The sequence below is a fragment of the Macaca nemestrina genome, chromosome 5 (assembly GCF_043159975.1).
Source record: "Macaca nemestrina isolate mMacNem1 chromosome 5, mMacNem.hap1, whole genome shotgun sequence".
In the NCBI taxonomy this organism is placed as follows: domain Eukaryota; kingdom Metazoa; phylum Chordata; class Mammalia; order Primates; family Cercopithecidae; genus Macaca; species Macaca nemestrina.
The window spans coordinates 40,382,823-40,390,048 of NC_092129.1; the positions used below are offsets into that span (position 1 = coordinate 40,382,823).

The following is a 7,226-nucleotide window of genomic DNA, read 5'->3' on the forward strand; positions in this document are numbered from 1 at the left end:
CTAAAAATAGCCACACAGTTTTAGTGATCAAAATCAATTTTTGTCATTAATCTGGATTTACTAACTTCTCAAAGTTATCATGGATGTAAAAGTGACTTTAATCTGCTGATGCTCTGTGGTGTTCTACAAAATTGCTAAATTGCTTTTATATGAAATTGGATAAGACATAACCCTTCTCCTACCTTATATATTATTTTTTAGCCATGAACCAAATTTTTCTAGCTAAGCCAATTTAAAAAATATTAGAAATGCAAGTGTATTGCCATTGTTCTAAAATGTAGTTTTAAAATTCCATTTTTCAAGGTGGGATTTGTGATTATATGTGAGGTGCTTCATTGTTTCTCAGGTCACTTCCCAGTCAAAATCAGTCCATTTTGCCATTCCTGAGGAAGGGTCTGCTCTGTGTGACTCACAGTTACTTCCATGAATATTTATCCTGCCTGTACTGTTGGAATCACCTTGAGATCATGTACAATTAGTTAGGGTTGATAGAATTAGTAATGCTACTGGTTGTGTTGCAGCGTCTATGGGTCTCAGTGAAGTCGGACCCAATCCCTTCTCCCCATGACTCTGTTTTCTGTCTCTTCTTGATTCTGCCTGCCATTTTGGGGGTGCCAATTTATTTCCTTATTAAAAACAACAGTAGTTACATATTAAGATACAACTATATTATTTGTTTTTTTTCTTAAATCCACTATTACTTTTTGTCTTTTCATTGATTAAACTTCAGGCAAAACTTATTTGGCTGTGTTGAAGAACATTTTGCAATTTTCTTTTCCCTGTGTCTTGCACACTTTGTAACATTGTGCTCGTGTGTACTGTCTTTGTAAGTTCGAATCTATTAAGTGACTGTTCTTTTCATAAATCCTGTATAATACTTGATTTTCATCATTTATTTGTATTTTGTCACCTGTACTCTCTTGTCCTGAGTACAAAGAACACATATTCATCTCTGTACCTTTTTTGTTTATTGATAGTTTACACTTTCTTTGAACAATGTTTAAATGTATATTTATTTATATTTGCTTATCCAGTCTTATAAAGAACAATTTCACAAGTATTTAGTCCCTGCTCATCTTCTTTTGATATTCCTAATATAGTCTAGTAATGGGTTACTTGAGATATTTATTCTTCTGTATTTTAAAATCATGAATCTCAAACAGCTCTATCCACCAAATAATCTTTTGAACTAAAAAATGCACACAGACAGACTACATTTTCGAAGGATTCAATTTCAAAATAAAGTTACTTCCTACTCAGCCCTGCAAAATGAGGTATCTTCTCTTGATAAAGTTGTGCAAATAATGAATTTCAATCATTGAAATATTCTAAAAATGTGTTATCTTGCCTAAGTAATTGCTTCTATGCCTTTAGCAATTAAAAAACATGAAAACATAAGCCTTTGTAAAAGCACATATTTTTACCTTCCATTTGAGTAATTTTTATTAGTGAAGGAATTTTGTATAGGTATATATTTGTGAAACTTTTTAATAAAATTGTGTTTTTCTGATTATAAAATGATGCAGTGTCATTAAAAACATTTATAAAGCAGAAAAATACATAGAATATAAAAATCATCCATATTTTCATAGCCAGCAAATCGTTGTTATGTTAAAAATACATATCTATAAATAATAATTTTTAACAGAACTGGAATCATATATAAGTTCATTTACTGCTTGTCTCTTAACAATAATGTATAATCTAATGGTTAGTGGACAATTCATCATATGATTTTTTGTTATTTAATAAATTCCTCATTCTTAGACATTTAGATTATTTTCATATTTTTCACTGTTATGTATAATGATGTGATGAACTTTTTTGAAGATAAATAATCATATGGTTTTCTGTTAACTGCCTTACATACTTCATTTGGAGTTAAATCACTGAGTAAAAAGATTCACATCTCCTCCCACACTCTGCCTTCTCTTATGTGATTTAGTACCTTTTGTTTGCCTTAATCTCTTTCTGCAAAGTAAGAAAGCGATCTGAAAAACTAATTTATATACAGTGTTGTTAACTTGTATGTGTTTTCCTGTCCCTTTCCCTTGCTCAGCTGTCCTAGACCAATTTTGAGAAGCAGACTCCATAGACAGAGGTTTATTTGCAGGAGATTTAGTGGGGAATGTTGTCAGCAATAATACAATAAGGGGAGTAAAGGAAGGTGGTTGAGCAGGAGAGGCTGAACTCGGGTGCAATAACAGGAAGGTCTCCAGCCATCCCAAGGGGAGCTCAGGAGCTCAGAAGGCCCCTCAGAGTGTTCTTGAATTGAGACAGGTCTCTGAATCCAACTTCCTCCTGCCACTCCCATTGACCAGTCCTTAGTTTGGTATAGGGTGCCTTGGGCAAGGCAGTGGACATGCTCAATAGCTGGGTAAGCTGAGGACTTCATCTCAAAGTGGCCATCTGGGGAATGAACCACTGGTTGTTCAGCATATCAGCCTTGTGGATTTTGTGTAATCAACCAAGAAGGGGAGTGGGGGTGAAGTGTAAGTCAAAACAGACGATTCTCCACTGGGAAACTCTTAGTCTTTCTTGCCTGTTACCTAAGTTGGAAAATGTATGTGAGGAGGATCTTCCTCAGATCTCCTTGGCCTCTTTCTCATAATCCTGCTCTAGAACTCAAAATGTCCTGCTCTGTGACTCAAAACCAAACATTGTTATTTGTTGGTAAAGGGGGCGCCTAGAAGCATTTATTGACCGAGCTGTGACTTTATTTTTTTTTATTTTTTATTTATTTTTTATTTTTTTATTTTTTTTGAGACGGAGTCTTGCTCTATAGCCCGGGCTGGAGTGCAGTGGCCGGATCTCAGCTCACTGCAAGCTCCGCCTCCCGGGTTTACGCCATTCTCCTGCCTCAGCCTCCGGAGTAGCTGGGACTACAGGCGCCCGCCACCTCGCCCGGCTAGTTTTTTGTATTTTTAGTAGAGACGGGGTTTCACCGTGTGAGCCAGGATGGTCTGGATCTCCTGACCTCGTGATCCGCCCGTCTCGGCCTCCCAAAGTGCTGGGATTACAGGCTTGAGCCACCGCGCCCGGCCCGAGCTGTGACTTTAACAATACATTATTTTATGTATCAATGCCACCAGTTTAAAGGATTTCAGTGCATTAACAAGTCCTACTGTGAAAATAACTATAGTATTACTGATTATATAACAAGGTGAAATACTATATTTTGACTATTAAACTATTTTTTTAAACTAGGGTGACATTTAGCAATTTACCATTTCCAGTAATCTAAATGTTTATGTCACGGAAATCACATATTAAATTATCTGGAAATTTATTTCTCAGGAAGATCACCAGGGCACCAGAAAATAATAATAATTAATAACACAACTATAACAACTTGACATTTTATAAGGACAAAGTATACAGGTTAATCACTAATATTGTATTTTTTTTTAACAGCCATTGAACTAAATTTTGACAATTGAAAAAAAGTTAATTATAAACTCCTGATGATTTGCCTTCCACCTCCAAATAGGCCACCTGTCATTCTTCATGAAATATTTATTGCATGGGGACTGGGTGTGGTGGTTCACGCCTGTAATCCCAGCACTTTGGCAGCCAAGACAGGAGGATCACTTGAGGTCGGGAGTTTGAGACTAGTCTAAGCAACAGAGTGAGATCCTCTCTCTAAAAAATACATATAATTTATTGCATAGGAAGTATTTTGGGGGGATAGTTTAATTACTGTTGTACCTGGTTGTACTTGATGAATATTCACATTTTTTCTGCTCTCTAAAATGAAAATTATCATCATTTAACAACACTAAAATACATCATGGAAGCATAGTTCTTTATTGCCATATTTTGGAATGGGGTAAATAGGATGAGAGTCGTTTAAAATACATTTTACTCTGTCTCTCTCACTGAATGAAAGTATGCATCCTGGACAGAATACATAAAGCAGATATTTGAGGAATCTAAAAAATAAATAATAACAGATGTAGTGGGAGGAAGACTGGAATTTGTTCATTTTTCCCTCTGGTATCTTCCGGCTTAGACTCAAGGCAGCTTGAGACCTGAGAGAGCACCTTGTCATAAACACACAGCCGCAGACGCCATTTGGTTCAGACTCAAAGAGCATGAAAGTGGCCTCTTGTTAGTGGCAATGGTGGCAGTGAACGCTCTCAGAGGCTTTAAATTCTGAAGGAAGAGAACTTTGATTTGAGGAAGTCTGGTCCCAAGATGGCAGAACAAACCTTCTTGCTGTTTCTCTGTCTCCATCCTCCCACCACTTAGTGTGGAAGCAGCGGCAGGAAGTAGGTGGCAGAGAAGGGGGTAAATAAAGCCCCAGTTTTTTGGCTGGAGGACTGAAAAGAAGAGCTCCTAGGAACCAGTAAGTGGGAAAGAGATAGGACAGAGGAGAAGCTTGGGAAGGGTGCCCCATGGAGTTGTTTACAAATTTCTTAGCTCTTTTTATGGCCACAGTCCTCTGGTGAGGACTGATAGTAGAATAGTATGCTTTATGTCCTTACCTGGTTGGATGCAGCCTTTATCATTTATTTATTTATTCAGCAAAACACCTTGTCCTTGTTGGCAAGGTGCCCTATGAAACGTGATGGAGTCTTTTTCTAAGGCGGAGCGACTTATGTCAAAGGCTCTCTTTACATACGGGCTCCTTACTTAATTGCTCAGCATCTCAGGCTTGCCATCTGGAAAATGGATAGAATTCTCACTATCTTCAAGAACTGTTATGAGGATTAAATGATTTAACGTACACTAAGCAACTGAAGCTAACAAACGTTTCTTTCCCTGTGGCGTTTGGTTTTCAGCTTTCCTATCCATTTCCTAAGCATCAGACCCTTAGTTTTCATGGTTAGCACTCCTTTAGTCTGTCAATTTTACTAAGTTGTAGGATAATCTAGAAGCTTCCTAAGAATCACACGTTAATTAAAAAAAGAATAAAGGTCTTAAAGGAAGGAGTGCTAAGATAAAATCTATGGTAACCTGCTGCCCTTTTTCTTACTTCTGAAGAGTTGAGGTTGTCAGAAAACTAATATTTAGATATGGGCTTATCTGGTTCATAATACTCTAAACAACACTGCTACCATTACTATTATTACTAACTGAAACTACTTAGGATGTGTCAAGTATTGACATTCTACATATAGTAATTGAATTCTTACAATAATGTGATAAGGTGGGTACCATTCTTATTCTAATTTTACAGAATACATAACAAAAACATCACTTTATTGCCCTAGTCTTATTATTCGTATTATTAAAAAAAAACTATTGAGTACTGGTCTTAAATTAATTATAAAGTTAGTTAATATTTGGTTATCTTTTTAGGATAAAAACTCTAGCTAAAATGAACCTTAATATGGGCAATGCTTTTTTTCCTACTCCATAAAACAGATCAACCCTCTTTGCAGGCTTAAGGCTAAAAACCCAGAATCTATGAACTTGAGTGTTGGAGTTGCATCAAGGTTTTTGCAATGTAAATTCCTTCCATTACCTTAGTTCAGGTCCTAAGCTTCTCTAGTTTAAATTATTACGATTGATTTCTTTTTATTTATCTATTTTTTTCGAGACAGAGTCTCACTCTGTCTCCCAGGCTGGAGTGCAGTGTCGTGATCTCAGCTCACTGCAACCTCCGCCTCCCAGGTTCAAGCAAGTCTCCTGCCTCAGCCTCCTGAGTAGCTGAGACTACAGGCGCCCACCACCACACCCAGCTAATTTTTGTATTTTTAGTAGAGATGGGGTTTCACCATGTTGGCCAGGCTGGTCGTGAACTCCTGACCTCAGGTAATCCACCTACCTTGGCCTCCTAAAGTGCTGAGATTACAGGCGTGAGCCATTGCGCCCAACCTATTACAATTGATTTCTTACTGAGCATAGCAATCTCTTCTTCATTGACTGCATCCTCCACCCCCACTGCTTGAATTATTTTTATTATTTACATGCCTGGTTTAAAAAATAATGGCTGCTCAATAAACTAGGACTTTTTTTTTTTTTTTTTGACTGAGCACAGGGAATTTTACTAATAGGACATGACAAGGTGGAGCTCCCTAGGCCCCTCCCTTTTCAGGTGGTCTGCGTGGAGATTGTGAAGAGGGGAGATCCTCAGTGTCGTGAGGTCTGAGTGTGGCAGGGACTCCCCAGCAGCTGAGGATCTCTCTCTTCCTCTTGTACTCTCACTGGGGCTGGTGGTCTGGGGGCCTTACTCCTTGGAAGCCATGTGGGCCATGAGGTCCACCACCCTGTTGCTGTAGCCAAATTTATTGTCATACCAGGAAATGAGCTTGATAAAGTGGTCTTTGAGGGTAATGCCGGCCCCAGCATCAAAGGTGGAAGACTGTGTGTCACTGTTGAAGTCAGAGGAGACAATCTGGTGCTCAGTGTAGCCCAGGATGCCCTTCATAGGGTCCTCTGAAGCCCGCTTCACCATCTTCTTGATATGATATTTGGCAAGTTTTCTAGATGGCAGGTCAGGTCCATGACCAACGTGTTGGTGGTGGGGACATATTGGTCGTGGACCTGACCACGGGAGGCCATGCCAGTGAGCTTCTTGTTCAGCTCAGGGATGACCTTGACCATTGCCTTGGCAGTGCTAGTAGATGCAGGTATGATGTTCTGGAGAGCCCTGTGACCATCAGGCCACAGTTTCCTGAAGAGGCCATCCACAGTTTTCTGGGTGGTAGTGATGACATGGACTATCATCCTGAGTCTTTCCACAATACCAGAGTTGTCATGGATGACCTTGGCCAGGGGTGCTAAGCAGTTTGTGGTACAGGAGGCATTACTGATTATCTTGAGGCTGTTGTCATACTTCTCATAATTCACTTTCATCATGAACATGATGGCTTCAGTAGAGGGGGCAGAGATCATGACCCTTTTGGCTCCTCCCTGAAAGTGAGCCCCAGTCTTCTCCATGGCAGTGAAGATGCTGGTGGACTCCACAACGTACTCAGTGCCAGCATCGCCCCGTTGATTTTGGTGGGATCTTCCTCTTGGAAGATGGTGATGGGATTTCTATTGATGACAAGCTTCCCGTTCTCAGCCTTAAAGGTGCCATGGAACTTGCCATGGGTGGAATACTGGCCTACATGCTCCTCAACGACATACTGGCCTACATGCTCCAGTATGTAGTTGAGGTCAATGAAGAGGTCATTGATGGCAACAATATGCACTTTACCAGAGTTAAAAGCAGCCCTAGTGACCAGGCACCCAGCATAGCCAAATTCGTTGACTCCGGGCTTCACCTACACCAT

General features: G+C 39.4%; 1 pseudogene; it reads right to left on the reverse strand.

Annotated features, from left to right (window-relative positions):
* Positions 1-6,175: 6,175 nt before the first annotated feature.
* Positions 6,176-7,226, reverse strand: LOC105465662 (glyceraldehyde-3-phosphate dehydrogenase pseudogene; annotated as a pseudogene).